The sequence below is a fragment of the Rhinopithecus roxellana genome, chromosome 2 (genome assembly GCF_007565055.1).
Source record: "Rhinopithecus roxellana isolate Shanxi Qingling chromosome 2, ASM756505v1, whole genome shotgun sequence".
Taxonomy (NCBI): domain Eukaryota; kingdom Metazoa; phylum Chordata; class Mammalia; order Primates; family Cercopithecidae; genus Rhinopithecus; species Rhinopithecus roxellana.
The window spans coordinates 144,205,045-144,223,843 of record NC_044550.1 but is presented as its reverse complement, the minus strand read 5'-3'; the positions used below and the strand labels follow the sequence as shown (position 1 = coordinate 144,223,843).

Sequence of the window (18,799 nt, the reverse complement as noted above, 5' to 3'; positions counted from 1 at the left end):
TATTTTATTTTTATTTATTCATTCATTTATTTTAGAGATAGTATCTCGCTCTGTAATACAGGCTGGAGTACAGTGGCAAGATCATAGCTCTCTGCAGCCTCAAACTCCTAGCAATCCTTCTGCCTCAGCCTCCCAGGCAGCTAGGACAACAGGTGCAAGCCACCACACCTGGCTAATGTTTAAAAAAAAAAATTTTTTTTTTTTTTGAGACAAAGTCTCTTTCTGTCACCCAGGCCGGATTGCAGTGGTGTGATCTCTGCTCACTGCAACCTCTGCCTCCCAGGTTCAAGTAATTCTCCTGCCTCAGCCTCCTGAGCAACTGGGATTACAGGCACATGCCACCATGCCCAGCTAATTTTTGTATTTTTAGTAGAGACAGGGTTCCACCATGTTTGCCAGACTGGTCTCGAACTCCTGGCCTCAAGTGATCCGTCCACTTTGGCCTCCCAAAATGCTGTGATTACAGGTGTGAGCCACCTGGCCTAATGTTTAAAATTTTTTGTAGAGATGTGGGTCTCGCTATATTGCCCAGCTGGTCAGAAATACATTTTATTACTACTTAATGCTTCGAAAGCAAAGCAGTGGGCCAGAGAACACAAAGGCAAGGATGACGAGCCCTCAGGAAGTAGGGAAAGGCCTCATGGGAAAGATGGCATTTGTTTGATCTGGAGCTTAACTGGTAAATAGGCATTTGCAAAATGGAAATTTGTTATTTAAATCATTAAAGTATTATATGCTGATTACCTGGTCATTTAAAAAGATCTCTCAAAAAATAGTAACTCATTTAATTTAATCAATAGTGGATGTATTAAGCACTTACTGTATGTCAGGAAATGTGCTTACTGCTGAAAATACAACGGGAAACTGCCAAGTCAGAGAACAGTCACCAAGACCAGCCTCAGGTTTGATAATGTGCTGGAAGGACTCACAGAGCTCACTGAATGCTGGAATTATGCTCGTGGTTGTGGTTTGTCACAGGGAAAGGATTCTGATTAAAATCAGCCCAAGGAAGACGCACATAGGACAGAGTCCAGGGAAGTTCTGAGCCTTCAGTTGTCCTCTCCCCGCAATGTCCTGGGCAGCATAACTCCCCTGGCATTGCCGTGTGACAGTAGCACAGAGTATTGTCAACCAGAGAAGTTCATCCAAGCCTTGGTGTCCAGGATTTTTACTGAGGCTCCACCCCGGAGGCACAGACAACTGGTCCAGGGCTAATCTTAGTCTGGAGCTCCTCCAGAGGTGGAGCTGATACTGCATGGGCCAAGCGCCCACCCCAGATCACCCTGTTAGACCCTCTAGTGTGACCCAAGGCCCCTAGGCAAACAAACACTCCGGTCAGGCACAACATTCCAAGGTGTTCGAGTTTACCTGCCAGAAGCTGAGGGCAGAGGCTGTCTTCAGCCAAGGTTAAATTCTTCACTGTACGGAAACAAAACCAGACTCTGTAAGTTTATGAAGCTCACTGTAAAGTGAAGGAGATGAATAATAAATGGACGATTTTCCACATATTTAATACCTAGCTGCAGCAGGGGTATGAAGGAAAAGGCTGGGATGCTGTCAGGGAGGACACTGCCTGTCAGGAGCATCTTCCAAAGGAATCCACTTTTGGGCTGAGATTCCTAAAAGATGAGAGGGATTCATCAGGTGAGCAGTGCAGGGGAAAGCATTCTAGGAGGGTCACAGTCAGTGCAAAGGCTCTGAGGTGGAAAGTAGCTGGGCACGGTCCAGGAACTGGAAGAAGAAAAGGGGACTGGAGCAGAGACCAAGAAGAGGGAATGTGGTTGCCGCACTGGAGATAGAAGCAGGGACCTGATCCCAGGCGACCATCCTGTGAGACCCTGAAAGTGATGGAGACTTTGTCTTCAGTGCAATGGGAAGCCACTGTGTGGTTTTAAGGTTTGAGCATGGATACTCATATTTGTGATTTTTGTTTTTGAAGGGATACACGGGTGGCTCCTGTGAGAATAGCTTGTTAGAGATCAGTGGAGGCAGGGAGACTGTTAAAACACTACTGCAGGCCATGTGCGGTGGCTCACGTCTGAAATCCCAGCACTTTGGGAGGCTGAGGTGAGTAGATTACTTGAGGTCAGGAGTTCAAGACCAGCCTGGCCAACATGGCAAAACCCCCTCTCTGAAGCACGAGAATCACTTGAACCCAAGAGGAGGAGGTTGCAGTGAGCCAAGATAGCGGCCACTGCACTAGTGAGACTCTGTCTCAAAAAAAAAAAATGACAGCAGCCCTCCTGATGAGAGATGATGGCTGCAACTAGGGTGGCAGCATGGAGTTGAGAGAAGGGGGCAAGTTGGAGAAAGCAGGAGGAGGCAGAATTGGCAGGACTTGTCACACATGACTTCCTGCCAGCAGACCCTCAGCTGTCACACTTGCCGCACCCTGTGGACATCTGGCAGACCCATCTAGTTGTTGCTTCTGCCCTCCTGTAGACAGAGAATCAGACAACCAAAATTCACTGGAATGATGTGTAAGGAAGGAGAGGCAGCCTTTGAAGGGGTGACAAGTACAATCCTGTTAACTTGTTTCTTATCTCTGAGCTTGCTGCTCTCTGTTCTGGCTGCTGAACCCCAGGTCTCAAACCTTCTAGCCTCACTTGCAGTTTGGGCTGTGTTCCAAACAATTGTGGTTGCCAGAGCAGTTTACTGTCAATAACTCTAACGAATAATTGAAGTGTTACTGATCATAGATTCAGAAACAGCATGAGTTAAATCGTGCTCTCCCTAAAAAAACTGTTAACTGGAAAAGCCTAATATAAAATTTTCTGCACAGAACCTGGCACTTAGGAGGAGCTTAGTAAATGTTGAACAAATGAGAAGACTCCTGATCCTCGTTTAAACATGAACATTAAAGTTTTCTGTACACCTGTGGTGTGTTTTACCAGACCCAAACAAGACCTACTACTTACATACTCCCTTGATTTTCCATGTGTATTTCCTATTTTCTGTTCCTTTCTTTGTAAAAGGAGTGTATGAGGCTTTGAATATACCCAAAAACGTGGCAAATATGCTCTGCCTATTTCGCTCTTTTTTTTTTTTTTTTTTTTTGAGACGGAGTCTACTCTGTCACTGAGGCTGGAGTGCAGTGGCACGATCTCAGCTCACTGCAACCTCTGCCTCCCAGGTTCGAGCGATTCTCCTGCCTCAGCCTCCCTATTTCACTTTGTTAATTGGCCAAATAACTTATGCTTGCCCAGAAACAATTAGAACGAGGAAGTACTTTTAGTGCTTACAGAATACAGTCAGTAAGAGACCTTGGATTTTCTTTTCCAACTTATATATTGACTAGTGGCCAGCCAGGACTCTTAAAGTGCTGTCACTTAGCCGGTTGGACATTTTCTGCTTCCATGTATATGGGGGGAGGGGGGTGCCTGTGGGATCTCGGCTTCAAGTCAGCTATAAACAAAAGGTGTCTTAAAAGAGGTTGTCAAAAGGGTGTAGGGGTGAACTGCTAAGTGCTTTGTGTAAATTGACAGGTAATCTGGAAACACTTGCCAGCTCCGTTCAGGATTTGCTGCGTCTTGAAATCTGATTCTTCAGATTTATCAAACTACAGTTTGGTTTCTGTCTTTCTGCCCAAAGGCTTTTTGACTGTGGGCTGCAATAATACCTCCTTTCGCCAACCAACCCTCCCCACCCCCCATCTCCCCACAATCAGGATCATAGAAACCTAGCCTAGTGCAGTGGCTCACCCCTGTAATCCCAGCGTTTTGGGAGGCCAAGGCGGGCGGCTAACTTGAGACCAGGAGTTTGAGACCAGTCTGGCCAACACGGTGAAACCCCGTCTCTACTAAATAAAAATAGAAAAAATTAGGCAGGCATGGTGGCGGGTGCCTGTAATCCCAGCTGCTAGGGAGGCTGAGGCAGGAGAATCACTTGAACCCAGGAAGCGGAGGTTGCAGTGAGCCGAGATCGAGTCACTGCACTCCAGCCTGGGCGAAAGAGCGAGACCCTGTCTCAAAAAGAAAATAAAAGAAAACAGAAACCCAGCAGGCCTAGAGCATCAACTTTTTCTAAAGAGGTTCAGTGGCTTTGAATGAACTTTCTAAGTCCTGAGAGTCCAAAAAGGGAAACGTTCGTTCCAGGAAGGGAGCTATGTGGGGTGGCGGATCCTCTTTGCCGGCCCTGAACCAGGCCTTTAGCAGGTGGGAGCATCTGGCGGGAGCACCTCGCGGGAGCACTCAGCTGGAGTGCGGCCAGGCGGAGCGGGGCCACGCGCCTCCCCAGCAGCCAATGGGCGGCAGCGGCGGGCGGGCAGCGCGGGCGGGGTGGGGAGGCGCGGGCGCCGCTCGCATCAACTTGAGCCCTGGGCAGTGCGCGCTGCAGCTTGAGCGACGGCATCCGCTGGCTGGTGCCGGTACCCTGAGGCTCGTCGTAGCACTTGGGGCGGCATCCCCGCCTGACCTCAGAAGGACCGGGAGACAAGGGTGAGGAAGTTGGTGAAGGAAAGGCGCGCCTTTGTTTGCAGGTGCGTTCACAGGGAACGGGGGTCGAGGCAGGGACGGCGAGGTGGGCGCGGGAGACCCGCGGGACAAAGGCTGCGCCCTCCCTTCCCAGAGTCAGCGCTTAGCGAGATGCCTGGTCCTGGGCGGTTGGAAGGGCTGAAGAGGGGGCCCCGCCGGTGGGAAGGAGGAGTGAGGCATGTATAAAATGGGGGGAGGCATCCTTGGACCCCCAATTCGCCAGTGCACCGAGACTGTTTGGGGTGGGCTATTCATTGATGGGGTCTGCACGGGGCATTTCTGCCGTGGACAGCGTTCTGTGATTGAGGCAGTGACTGCCTTCGCCTTACATGCCCCGTGGTAAGGCCACATTTCTGTCTTCCTGTCTACATTAGGACTGAAAGAAATCCAAATTTTGGTAATCCAATATTTGGATTGAAAGAAATATCCTTTCGTGTAGAAAAACTGCATTTCCAAATGATTTAGAATATTGGTGTGACTTCCATGCGAGAAAATATCTCAAATTTCCCAAATGTAGAAACGCAGCCAGCTCTTGGCATTGAGAAAGAAGTAGTGTTTTTGAAAAGAGAGGCGTGATGATTTAAATATTGCTTACAACACTCTATTAGGTTGTGGGGGAATCTGTGCCTTTTCTATTATCTGTTTCCCTATACCAATATTGTAACCAGGCGCGTCTGTGGATTCCCTAATTAATGTGTAGCTGTGAATCTTCATTACTGCCTTGGGTGGGAGAAGGCGGGAGGAGGAGGCAATCCCATTAGTCTTTTTCTTTCTTTTTATAACTCTGCAGCTGCAGCCTGGCTTTGACTTGTATCGTGAATGGGGGTTCTGCCTGCTTTCCTCATGCTGTTCTCTTTTAGGTTTTCTTAGGCCATTGAGCAGTTGGCCCCTCCTCCAGCCAAGCTCTGACACAAGAGTAGTTTGTAAGATTCTCTCTAAAGTTCAGATCCTTGCTGCTGCCTTTTAGTTAGTTGCTTTCAGAAAGGAATTATTAAGTGTCCTGAGGCCTTTCCTAAGAGGTTAGAAGCAGAATGTGTTGTGAGGAAAACAGCCCGAAGTACATGTTTGTAAATGTGGTCTGTAATTTTGTAAAAGTTATAAGTAAAAGAGAGTGTGAATTAAATGCTTAAGAGGGGAAAGACTTTCCGTAAAGCATCAGCCAGTATCATCAAAGAAGGTGTCATGGTGTGTAGCTCTGTAAGAACCCTACTTTCCTTTTCCTTTTTGTTTCCTTTTTCTTTTTCTTTTTTTCTTTTTTCTTCTTCTTTTTTTTTTTTTTTTTTTTTTTTTGAGACAGAGTCCCTCTCTGTCGCCCAGGCTGTAGTGCAGTGGCACGATCTCATCTCACTGCAACCTCCACCTCCCGGGTTCAGTTGATTCTCCTCCCTCAGCCTCCTGAGTAGCTGGGACTACAAGTGCACACCACCACACCCGGCTAATTTCTGTTTTTTTAGTAGAGACGGGATTTCACCATGTTGGCCAGGCTGGTCTCGAACTGCTGACCTCAGGTGATCCACCTGCCTCGGTTCTCCAACAGTGCTGGGATCACAGGCGTGAGCCTGTAATCTTGGCCTGATTTTATCCTTCTCATTTTGCAGATGTGAGAAACCCACTTTTGTAACAGCTGCCACGATTTTTAGTTCCAGTTTTTCTGCAGTGGGGATAATCTATTTAATAGGTATTTATTGGACACCTGCCATGTGCTGGGCATTGGTGCTGGTATAATATTAAGTGGTATAATAAATACAACAGGTGGCTTCTTCCTTTCTTGGAGCTCGCACTATGCTGGTGTGGGGCCCGTTGCAGGTCCTCTGCACTGGAGCATCCCTGGGAAGCAGTGTGGATGACACCGAGGTGAGATAAGAAGATACTGCTGCTGCCCTGGAGGTCAGCTGAGCGCATGGCAGTAGGTGCAAACAACAAGGGGCCTCAGGTCATCTGCACTCCAAGGGTGGAAGTATTAATCAGACCAGTGGGCCACTGGGCACTAAAGTCGGTCATCTTGAACTTGCTTACTTTGATCCATGGATACCTCTCAGAGGAGCCTGCAGCTGCAAGGAGGAGCAGAGCTGAATTCTAAAGAGTTCGAACATTGGCATTATTGATTTGAATGGAGTAATTCCAGTTTGTTACAAAAACTATCAGTCATGCAGCCTCCTTGTCTCACCTCTACAGCTTTCCTCTTGACAACCCCTCTAGGAGATGAATTTCTTTTTTTGCAGACGGAGTTTCACTTTTATCACCCAGGCTGGAGTGCAGTGGCATAATCTTGGCTTACTGCAACCTCTGCCTCCCAGGTTCAAGCGATTCTCCTGCCTCAGCCTCCCAAGTAGCTGGGATTACAGGTGCCCGCCACTACGCCTGGCTAATTTTTTTGTATTTTTAGTAGAGACAGGGTTTCGCCATGTTGGCCAGGCTGGTCTCGAGCTCCTGGCATTAGATTATCCGTCCATCTTGGCCTCCCAAAGTACTGGGATTACAGGCATGAGCCACCACGCCAGGCCTAGGAAAATGAATTTCATTCTGTACCACTGGCTGAGCAAAGCTTTATGTCTGGCCAGTCTCCCGAGTGTTAAGAGATGACTTAACTGTGTCCCTGTTTACTCTCCATATACATTTTGTGGGTTTTGGGGAGTAAACTGATGGCACATAACCTCTTATCTAGGTTTTCAGATTTTTCCACAAATCTCTAGGATCACAGAAAAACATACTAAGTAGTAGTGTAACTTGTCTTTTTAAAGGGCCTATGTTGAACACAGAATATGACATATTTGAGAAGTTCTTAGACTTTTGAATTCCTTGGGCCCTAACATAGTACCTAGTATAGGATGCCCTCCATAAATAACCCAGTTGTTGAATGGGCAGATGAATGAATGTAGATTAAAATACTTCATTGTCTACTTTTAGGGTTTAATTTTGACCATCCATGTGCTTAATGTTTACAGTCTAATGGTTAATATGCTGTTCGGCAGATAAGGAGCATCCGTGTGTCAGGCGCCTTGTGAGGCAGCATGAAGAACTGAGACAGACAAGGTCCCTGTTCGAAGAGGCAGGAGATAAGCTGGAAAAGCATCTCAGGAAGCAAGATGATATAGGTTATGCCGAGTGCCTTGAAGACCATCAACAACATGATGCAGCAGAGTAGCTCAGAGGGGAAAGGGGCCATCAGGAGGCAGCCCATCCTAGGAGGTGACATTTGAGCTGGGCTCAAAGGCTGAGAAGCCAGCCACATGGGGAGTGAATAGAAAGCACTGAGGAATGGCTGGGCGTGGTGGCTCATGCCTGTAATCCCAGCACTTTGGGAGGTCGAGGCAGGTGGATCACCTGAGGTTAGGAGTTCAAAACCATCCTGACTAACATGGTGAACCCCGTCTGTACCAAAAATGCCAAAAAAATTAGCCAGACATGGTGGTGCATGCCTGTAATCCCAGCTACTCGGGAGGCTGAGGCAGGAGAATTACTTGAACCCAGGAGGCGGAGGTTGCAGTGAGCCGAGATCATGCCATTGCACTCCAGCCTGGGCAACTAGCGAAACTCCATCGTAAAAAAAAAAAAAAGGAAAGCACTGAGTAGGTGGAGCACTCAACATGCACAAGGATGAAGAGGAAGCCAGTGGTTTGTGCTGGAAGAGGTGGATGGGGACAGGATCCATTAGGGCTTCTGGGCAGTGGTTAAAGTTTTGCCATGAGGTGCCTGTGAAGCGGGTTAACCGGGGGAATGCCATAATCTAGTTTATTTCCAACAAAAAGATCTCAGGGAATGGATATTGGGAACAGGAGTGGAAACTGAGGGACCAGTTGGCCAGCCCTGGTCCGGGAGAGATCAGTGACGTGGCAGAGGGCATGAAGAGAAGCAGGCAGATGGGAGAAACGTGGAGGTTGAACTTGCCAAGTTGACTGTACAAGACGCAGGAAGGGGTGTGATCTAGGACCACACCTGATTTCTTTGATGCGTTGTTTATGTCTGTAGAAAATACATGCTAATAGAAGTAATGACTGTTCGAGGACAAAGTTATTAAGCCGTGGAACAACTCTGTTTACATTTATGTTGTGTCAAGACCTTGATTTGGGCCAGACATGGTGGCTCATGCCTGCAATACCAGCACTTTAGGAGTCCGAGTGTCCCCAAAGGATCACTTGAGGCTGGGAGTTTAAGACCAGCCTGGGCAACGTGGCAAAACCTTGTCTCTACTGACAATACAAAAATTACCCGGGCATGATGGTGCATGCCTGTAATTCCAGCTACTAGGGAAGCTGAGGCATGAGAATCTCTTGAACCTGGGAGGTGGAGGTTGCAGTGAGCTGAGATCGCACCACTGCCCTCCAGCCTAGGCGACAGAGAAACACACTCTGTCTCAGAAAAAAAAAAAAAAAGAAGACTGACTTTTCTTTGGTTCTCCAGTGTAGATGAGCAGACGTGTCCATCCAGTGCAGTCTTGTGTATCTGGCCATTTTTCCAAGATGTTTTCACCCTTCAATACCCTTTCTGTCCTTCTCAACTAGTTATGAGACCTTTGAGCATTTTTCTTTGTTCTGGCGTGAAAATAAAGAATCAGACTAAGAAGAGGAGACAGGTTTAAGCCTTAATTTATACGGAATTATTCTACCTTTGTTCCCAATTTATAAGAATCCATTCATAATTACTTTTTTTTTTTTTTTTTTTTTTGAGACAGAGTTTTGCTCTGTCACCCAGGCTGGAGTGCAGTGGCGCGATCTCGGCTTACCACAATCCCCGCCTCCCAGGTTCAAGCGATTCCCCTGCCTCAGCCTCCCAAATAGGTGGGATTACAGGCACGCACGACCACACCCCACTAATTTTTTGTATTTTTAGTAGAGACGGGGTTTCACTATGTTGGCCAGGCTGGTTTTGAACTCTTGACCTCAAGTGATCCACCCGCCTCAGTGTTGGGATTACAGGCATGAGCCACTGCGCCCGGCCCCATATTTACATTTGAAGTTTCTTCACATGCAGCATCCTCTGTAGTTCCGACAGTTGATATTCTCTCATAAATATAAAATTTGTTCCATATGTATTTCAATTAAAAGAAAGTAACTTTCTTAGTAACTTCGCAGGAAATTCACTGAGCATTTTGAGAGCTAGAGAAGCCATTTCCTTATAGTTGTAAAGTAGAACTAAATACTGAGTTTCTAATAGGATTCTCTGCCCCCTTCTTCCAGCTGCAGAATTGTGAACTTGAATTGAAAGCTTATGACGTGTTTGTCAGAGAACTTGAGTTTTGAAGTAACTTTGGTTTGGTTTTGCAATATATATATATATATGCATAGAAAATATTCCTTCTGCAGTCAGTATTATGAGCAGATGGGAAAGGGCAGGAGTGACTGGAGCTGGCAGCCATTTCAATCTAGAAGCCTGGACTGGGTACCTTATAACATGTAAGCTTGTCTGGGGATGAATAAATTATAGCAGTTGAAATAATTATGATAGAGGACAAGCAGCAGCCGAGGGCACAGTTGACAACGGGACCAAGTTGGCCTGATTCTGTCATATCAGAGCATGCATCTGTTTGCCAGTTTACCTGAAAATGCTGTTTTCGAGGATTCTGGTGTGTTTTGTTTTTGTTCGCCCTCCGCCTTAAAACACTGTAAGAGCTATCGCCTGCTAGTAACCTTTTCGAAATAAAATGGCTGGGGCAGACATCCGCGTGGCTGCTGCTTCACATGTTGGGCATCCGTGTAAGATTTCAGTTGAGCAAAAGATTGTTTGGTTCTAAAGCATTTGCAAGTTGTAAACGCTCTTACTCCTGCATCCAGTGCTCTTACTCCTGCATCTTGGTGGAAGAGTTTCTAGCCAGCCCTGGAGTTTGTCACCTGTAACAAGAATTATTCTACCATCTCAGCCAGTCACAGGGTCCCTCGATTGGTTTACACTTTGCTGTTAACATTTTGAAAATGTTCATTGTTTTTTTGACAGGGAGGCTTGCATTTTCATTTTGCACTGGGCTCCACGAAGTATTTAGCCAGTGCTGTCCATATCGTATGTTGCACCCTGGAAACAGATTGTCCTCTAGAGCAGGGGTTGGCAAATTTTTTCTGTAAAATGCCAGATTTTTTTTTTTTTTTTTTTTTCTTGAGACAAGGTCTCACTCGGTCACCCAGGCTGGAGTGCAAGTGGTGTGATCACAGCTCACTACAGCCTTGACCTCCTGGACTCAAGCAGTCCTCCTGCCTCAGCCTCCTGAGTAGCTGAGACTCACAGGCAGGCACCACCACACCTGGCTATTTTTTTTTTTTAATTTTTGTAGAGATGAGGTCTCGCTATGTTGTCCATACTGGTCTCGAACTCCCAGGCACTGGCCACATACTAAATATTTGAGGTTTTTGGAGCCATGCGGTCTCTGTTGCAACTACTCAGCTCTGCAATTGTGGCACAAAAGGAGCTGTAGCCTCTGCATACGTGAATGAGTGTGGCTGTGGTCCAATACTCTTCATTCACAAAACAGTGGGAGATTTGGGGGGATCATAATTTGCTGATCTCTGATCTGAAGGACCTACATAGAACCCTTAATGACAATTCAAATAGGGATTTCGTCACTTGAAAGTAACAAGGTTCAGTCATCTTTGCCCAGCTGTGTGTTGTGTTGAAAATTAGCCCCCAAAGAGACTTCCTGCAGAAGGTCAGGGGCTTTGAGCCTCTTTCTTTTTTAATATGACATACTTATTTTAGTTGTCAAATATGGACAATAACAGGAAGCCAAACTCAAATAATAATAATAGGGTATTACAAAGCTGGGCATAGTGGTACCCACCTGTAGTCCAGCTACTCTGGAGCCTGAGGTGGGCAAATCACTTGGAGTTTGTGTCCAGCCAGGACAACATCTAAGACTCCGTGTCTTAACAAAAACAAAGCAGGATGTTACAGCAGTGGCATTGTGGTTTTTGTTTTTTAAAGATTCTTCATCATATTCAATGAAAAAGGAAAAAAAAGATGCGGAAACAAAGAGACAAACTGCCTATAAAAAGTAATCTGAATAGCAGGGCACGGTGGTGCATGCCTGTAATCCCAGCACTCTGGGAGGCTGAGGCAGGCAAATCATCTGAGGTGAGGAGCTTGAGACCAGGCTGGGCAACATGGCGAAACCCCGTCTCTACTAAAAATACAAAACTTAGCTGGGTGTGGTGGCGCCAAGACATCGCAGCTACTCGGGAGGCTGAGGCAGGAGAATTGCTTGATCCTGGGAGGCAGAGGTTGCAGTGAGTTGAGATGGTGCCACTGCACTCCAGCCTGGGCGGCAGTGCGAGCGAGGCTGTGTCTCAAGAAAAAAAAGTAACTTTAGTAAACAGGAAGGGTACATATTCTTTCAAGCTATATCAAGAAGTTAACTCCCGCCATTATACTCTAGTACCTCTGAGGGGCGGGAGGAATACTTTGTGGGCGCCCCAAAGGGCAGCTTTTCAGTCCATCACTGCCTCAGCATGTATGGGAATGTGTTGTCTTGGGTCTTTTCCTGAAATGATAAGCAGAGGTTTATTTCTCTTAGAGCACAAATATAAAGAAAATTATCTGGGGATAAATCTTGATAGAAATCAATATACAAGGGAAATTGATATATTGACTTCTTCAGGAGCAGAGGAGCTATTTCTCATTGAGACAAATGTTCCAAAGAAGGAATCTAGTTAGGAGCTCTGGCAACATCGTTGTTGTTTCTGCTGGAGATGATCAGAGTATAGATTCGCTTTGCTTTTAAATAGAGTCATGAGAGATTAATAATCTTCTCAGAGCTTGCCTCCTGCCTGTTCAGATGAAATACATGTTTTATTAACATTGTTTCAGCTGACATGAAAACAGGATGTGAACCAAAGTCATTTATTTTAAAAGTGCTGTCTGCAATGAGCAATAGCAGGAGAAAAAGGAATCCAGCCGCCTCCCTACTGTTTGTGGCATCATTCCCTTAGCTTCTTACCAACATGATCAGGAAGAAGGGAGTTCTCTGTTTCCCCTACTTAGTTATTCACATATTCAAAAATATTGATTGATTGCCTGCTATGTGCTTGACAGTGGTAAGTGAACAGGCAGAAAGGTTCTTGCTCCATGAGCTTTACTTTTTTGGTGGAGAGAGGGACACAGCGTAGTTTCAGATGGCTGTGAGTGTTGACAATGACTGGGGGAGCCTCAGGGTTCTTTTGGAGGCAGTGATGATCAGGATGATGAGGGGAGGACCTGGGGGAAAAGCAGACCAAGCAGCGGAACAGCAAGCCCAGAGGCTGTCAGGCAGGGGCAGGCTTGTATGTTTCAGAGCAAAATGGTCCCAGTGTGGCTGGAGGCAGGGAGTTTGTGGGGGAAATTGTAAGCAGGGGAGTCATGGAATAAGTGGCAACTGAGCAGAGGATGATAGGAAGGTAATTTAAACCAAACACAGCACTTAATTACCGTCACCAGGTCCAGCAGTGATGGAACCAAAAGTCCAGTAGGGACAGAGAGAGAAAGGCAGAGCAGAGGCTACTTCCTTCCAGTGAGGGGAGGGTCCTGAGCAAAGCCAATTCATTGGGAGGGAGCCAGGCTCAGGTGCTAGGTGCCCCAGAGCTACACGGCAGAGAAGAGCCCAGCCAGCAGGCCTGCATTCTGTTTGCAGATCCACCACCTGCTAGCTGTGGGCTTTGGAGCAAGTCAACTTAAACTGTCTGACCCTTCGATTCCTCATCTGTAAAATGAGAGCCGTGATGCATCCCCCTGCAGGGTTGTTGTGTGGCTTGGTGACAGTGCACACCACGAACGGAGCCTGGTGAGACAGAAGCCATCATAGTCAGGAGCCACTACTGTTACTTGGTTAGTGGTAATCAGCCTTCCTAGGGTTGGTGTCTGCTTTTCTTTAGATGTTATTGAGTTTACATTATACCAGAAATACTTGTATCTAGATGGAAGTTAACAAAATTCAGGCCTGGGCATAGTGGCTCATGCCTGTAATCCCAACACTTTGAGAAACTGAGGTGGGTGGATTGCTTGAGCCCAAAAGTTTGAGACCAGCCTTTGCAACATAGTGAAGCCTCATTTATGCAAAAAATAAAAAATTTGCCGGGTGTGATGGCAAACACCTATAGCCCCCGCTGCTTGAGAGGTTGAGGCCAGAGCATTGCTTGAGCCCAGTAGTCTGAGGATGCAGTAAGCTATGATCATGCTACTGCACTCCTGCCTGGGCAGCAGAGCAAGATCCCATCTCTAAAAAAAAAAAAAGCCAAAACAACAAACAAAATTCAAATGAAGGCCATATGTATTGGCTTTTCATGTTATCTACCCTAGTACTCCTTTGAACTGCACAAAGAAAGCCCATTGAATATTCAAAAAGTGATTTAAGAATATGCCATATCCACAGGAGGTCCTCCACGTGGCTGGGTGCTCACCAGGTTTTTAAGTAGGAGTCTTGTCTGCACCTTGCCAGGAGTTGGTACCTTGATGGCGTTCTGGCATGGAAACCACTGTGCTGTTATTTTCCCTGCTCTGAATCAGTTCTAAATCCTTATGCGTTCCTGTGCTTTATCGGATAGGAGCCTTCTGGTGTCAAGGTGTTTTGTTTTGTCTTTTTGAGACAGTCTTGCTCTGTCACCCAGGCAGGAGTGCAGAGGCACAGTCTCAGCTCAGTGTAACCTCTACCTCCCGGGTTCAAGTGATTCTCACATCTCAGCCTCCTGAGTAACTGGGACTACAGGTGTGTGCCACCATGCCCAGCTAACTTTTGTATTTTTAGGGGTTTTGTTATGTTGTCAGGCTGGTCTTGAACTCCTGGCCTCAAGTGATTCACCTGCCTCAGCCTCCCAAAGTGCTAGGATTACAAGTATGAGCCACCATGCCTGACCTAGGATTTTTTATTTTTGTTTTACCATCTTGACTCTCAGAAAGGAAGCTAACCCATGGCTTCACAGTTCAGGTAGAATTTATGTAACGTTATCCTTTCATTATACCCTAAACTTTAAAGTTGAAACTGGAACATGGCATAAATTATCTCTCACTTAACAACTAAATATAAGTTGTGTGTGTATTCTTCTTTCTCTCAGATATTCAGAGATGCAAGATTTTTGCATTTGTTTTTTTTTTAATCTGTGATATAGCACAGATGAAAGCTGAAGCTCGTTAATTCTTGCTTAAAGTCTTCAAAGATGGACTTTTAAAAATACTCATTTCCTGGTTGCTTTTAAATATCCTTTTCCCCCTCATTAGTAAGCGAACTGGTAACTATTGTGTCTTCCCTCCAATGGCATGAGAAAGTCCTTTGTTTAGAAGAATGTGCCTTGAATTTCAATAACCTTAACCACTTTAAATCCTAGCTTTACACTCTTAAGTGCTGGAATTCTAACTTTCCCATCATGGCGTTGCTGGACAGGACAGTGAGGTGGGAGGGGAGCTTGCTTTGGAAAGGAAGGCACGCTTGGTCAGAGGCAGGTGTTCGTGTCACCAGTTGATCCTGGGAAGGACAGAACCTTTCCCTGAGATGAATTCTCTGAATATCAGCCAGAAATCAGATGATAAATTTGCATAAATTCAGTATTCATTTCAGTTCAGAGGCCTTTAACCTGCGGCATGTAGATTCTAAAGGGGCCTGGGATTGAGTTTCAAGAATCACTGAACTGTTCCAGCTCTGCACCCCTCCAAAATTGTGTATGAAATTGTGAGTCTGTGCACTTTTTTTTTTTTTTTTTTTTGGAGTGTTTTCATCGGATGCAAAGGTGCCTTGATCCAAAACAGGTCAGGAACCTTTCCTTTCTCCTGGTGGAGCTCCCCTTCCCTCTCTCATCCCCTTCCCTCTCTCACGTAGTGGTTGGCCTGGCCTGCACTGTAAGGCCATACTCAAGCTGCCACCCTGTAGGAGCTGTATATGGATTAAATAATGGAATCTTTTGGCACTCTCAGGACCTGAGGGCCTCTATGATTCCCATTTTACAGATGAAGAAACTGAAAAACGAAGAGGCTAAGGGCCCTGACCAAGGACAGACAGCTAATAAATCACACACACACACACACACACCTGAAGCTGGAGGGGAAAAATAAACTGTCAGACTCAGGAGCTGGTGCAAGAATTTTCATGACGTAAAGTTTTGCAGCGTTTACTTCATTGTCCTGTGGATAATGGTGAGATGTGTGCTCAAAATGCTCGAGAGATGGCCAGTGATGAAAGACAAGCATCAAAAAGAAGGACGCAACAGAGACTTCTGCAAAAATGGAGTGAGAAGTCTGTTGGCAAGTCCTTGCCTCGCGTGCTCAGTTTGTGAAAAGTGGACAGTCGTGCGCAGCATGAGAAGTAGGTGGCTGTGCCAGGGAACAGGAGACGGCGTCCTCTTCCAAAAAACTGGAATAGACATTGTCGTTCTGGTGTGCTGGGTTTTTTTTTTTTTTTTTTTTTTTTTTTGAGGAATTTTCTTTTCATTAGGATTCCAGTTACATATGCCAAGTACTTCTGTTATTTCAGGCTTATATTAATGAAAACATTGCCAATTACTCCCGCATTTGTTTTCCCAAGGAACAACCGCAGAGAGCATGCTGATCAGGCAGCCTGGGGGTGTGCGGCTCACGTGGAATTAATCTTGGGGTTGAATTCTTCCCACTGGCATCTTGTACAGCGAGAAGGGAGTAAGCTTACGCCTGGCACTGAATTTAGCCTTCTCCACCCTCAGACGGGCTTGTCTTGTGCAGAAGCCCAGCTTTGAACTGATGTTTTCTTCCCAGCACATTTACAAGGTGCTGAACTGGTGTAGCTGCTGGCACTGTCTGTGACTCTTCTGGGTTTTTGAATGACACTTCAAAGATCACTCTGCGGTCTCTATTTATGGCTGATTTTCACTTTGAGACTTAAATCAAGCAGTGTTTATTAACCCCAAATGAATTAACTGGGTCAAAAGTTTGCAGTATCGTTTTTTCCAAGTCCGCCTTCAGGGAAAAACACAGTAGCTACATCTCGATGGTATGTTTTTAAGTGAATCACTAGCAATGGATCTGATTTAAAATATCCAAGGCTACAATAATAATTATACACAAAAGATACAGGTTGTATTCTCAGATTGTTAGGTTTTTAAAGTTTTTGTCACATACTACAGATGGGCTTTTTATTAAGAATAAGAAATTGAAAACATTTGGTATAATTAAAAGCAAGTCAAAGCACTAACAAATCCTGTTCTGATAAAAATCTGAGCACTAAGAAGTTCCTAGCGCATCCATTCTGAGTTTAGGAACCCAAGAATTAGGGAGGTTGTGTAACTTGCATAATGTTACCCAGCTGTGGATTCAGACTGGGACCAGCATCCAGGTCTCTGGGTTCTTTGCTGATCTTGTAAATTGCTACCCAATCATGGCTTTGATAGGTGGAACCGAGTAGCACAGAGGGAACTCAGCCAAGAGGTGACTCTCCAGCATCGTATATCAGCTGGGGTCCAGCAAACCTGAGCAGAGGGCCCCTGCCGCTCCCCCAGGTCACTCTCCTTCCGTGGGAGACAGTCCATCTCAAATGCTGCCCAGTACAACCCAGCCAAAGAGATGAAGCTGTTGGATGACGCAGTGATAATAGCTGTTAACATTGCAGGTTATTGCAGCTTTGTTACATGCCCGGCACTCCCGTGCACACATCATCCCGTTTAACTTCATGCTTATAGTGCCCCTGAGCATTATGAGCATGAGGAGGTGTCCTTATCCCCTCTTCAGTGATGAGGAAACAGGTTTCACAGGGCTTACCGTGTAACACAGTGTGCCTGGCACACAGTGGGGCCCTGGAAATCTGTGTTGAGTAAAGGTAGGCAGTGTACTTGAAGGAATGTGGCTACCCATCTGGATTTGAGCACAGCTGTGTCTGCCTCTTCAGCCCAAAGACCCTCCTAGAAATTTTTAGCCACCTCTTTCCCTGCAAAAGTTCACCAAAAGAGAGAAATGTTCCCTGTTCCTCTAAAACCCTAGGTTCTTGGCCAAACCCTTTGGCCCTACCGTGAATACCTGTGCGTAGGGACTGTGTTTGCCATTTAGGAGACAAACCATTAGGGGGCTCTGCAGGACTGTGTAGAAATATGGAGTACCCATCATGGGTGCATCTAAGACTGGAATTTGAGTCCTACAGCTTACCGTCAAACTCTCTTCCCCATGTAGTAGCTATGTGACCTGTTTCCTCATCTGTCAGAAGAGTAATATTGACCTTGTTCAGTTACTGTTAGGGGCCAAACAGAGCTCAATAAAGGGTAACTGTTGGCTGGTGTTATTGTAATCATTAATATTAGTCCTTTTAGCTGCCCTTGGGCATGCTGACCACAATGGCTTCCCTTCAGTACTGAGGTAGATTTGCATATTTTATCACAGAAGTCAAATGTGCTTATTGTGTAATTTTCAAAGAGATAAAGTAAAATCCTCTATAATCCCCTTTCCATATTACAGTTGACAGTTCGGGTGTTATATTCCAAGTTTTTCACTGTGTATATATAAAAATACACATGCAAACATTTTGTTGTTTTTATAAGACCATGCATCTACAACTTGGCGTTGTTTTTGCCCCACTTACTAGTGTGCCATGGTCATTGTTCTGCCTCAGGGTGAGCAGCTCTTCCTTTCCACTTAATGACTTTGTGGTTCACTGTCTGGTGCACTTGGCATTTCATGCCATGATTTTAGCTCCATCCCTGCAGCGTCCTGCTGGCCGCTCCATGACCCTGGCCGTAGAGTGCCCGAGAGAATGGGTTTCTGTGAACATTGGTTTTCTTCCTTTCCTCCTCATTATCTATCCAGTACTCCCTGCCTCTTTGGTCCAGTTGCTTTGTGTACGGTGCATGCAAATTGGCTGTGACAAGGCCAGAAAGGAATGGTGTGAGCCCCATGGGTCAGGGGGTTAAGTGACTTCATTAGGGTCCCGGGCAGCTCTGGGCAGCTCAGGGAGGGAACTCCAAGAGTGTGGCCCCAACCAGACTTGCACTCTGCTCCTCTCTCCGTTCCATTCCTCTCTTTGCTGACACTTCTCTGATCTCTCCCCCCTTTGAGCTGTCATCTCCTGTCTCTCCCACTTCCCACCCCTGCCCTTGACCTTCTGTGCTGCCCCCCTCCCTCCCTGTTGCCCCGTAAGGATGCATCTCAGGAAAAGTGCCTGGATTCCAGTGATGTAGCTCTGTTAATAGAGTGTCCGGAATGTCGGTAAAACAGGTAAGGTTGTGTCCATGCCGTTGTTTCTGTATGTTTTGTACTGGGAGCAGGTGGAGCTGGAAAATGAAGACACGTCCTCTGCCAGTGTTTACTGCAAACAGTTTCCTGTATTTGACTGTGATATTTTAAGCTTGATTACCTCCCCCGGTTGATATGTTGCCTCTGTAAATTCAGCTGGCATCTCTTGGCTTCATCGTAATGTGGCTCAAAAT

At 46.1% G+C, this 18,799-nt stretch overlaps 1 protein-coding gene across 15 annotated transcripts in view; it reads left to right on the top strand.

The window, feature by feature from the left end:
* The window catches only part of APBB2 (amyloid beta precursor protein binding family B member 2), a 427,787-nt gene that overhangs the window by 376,927 nt on the left and 32,061 nt on the right, over positions 1–18,799 (top strand). The window contains exon 1 of one of the 15 annotated variants that reach the window (XM_030921843.1): positions 4,306–4,477. The exons of the other annotated variants lie outside the window; for them this stretch is intronic. The gene's annotated coding sequence lies outside the window, so the exon portion shown is untranslated. Of the gene's footprint in view, positions 1–4,305; positions 4,478–18,799 lie in introns of those variants that run through there. 15 annotated transcript variants of the gene reach the window in all.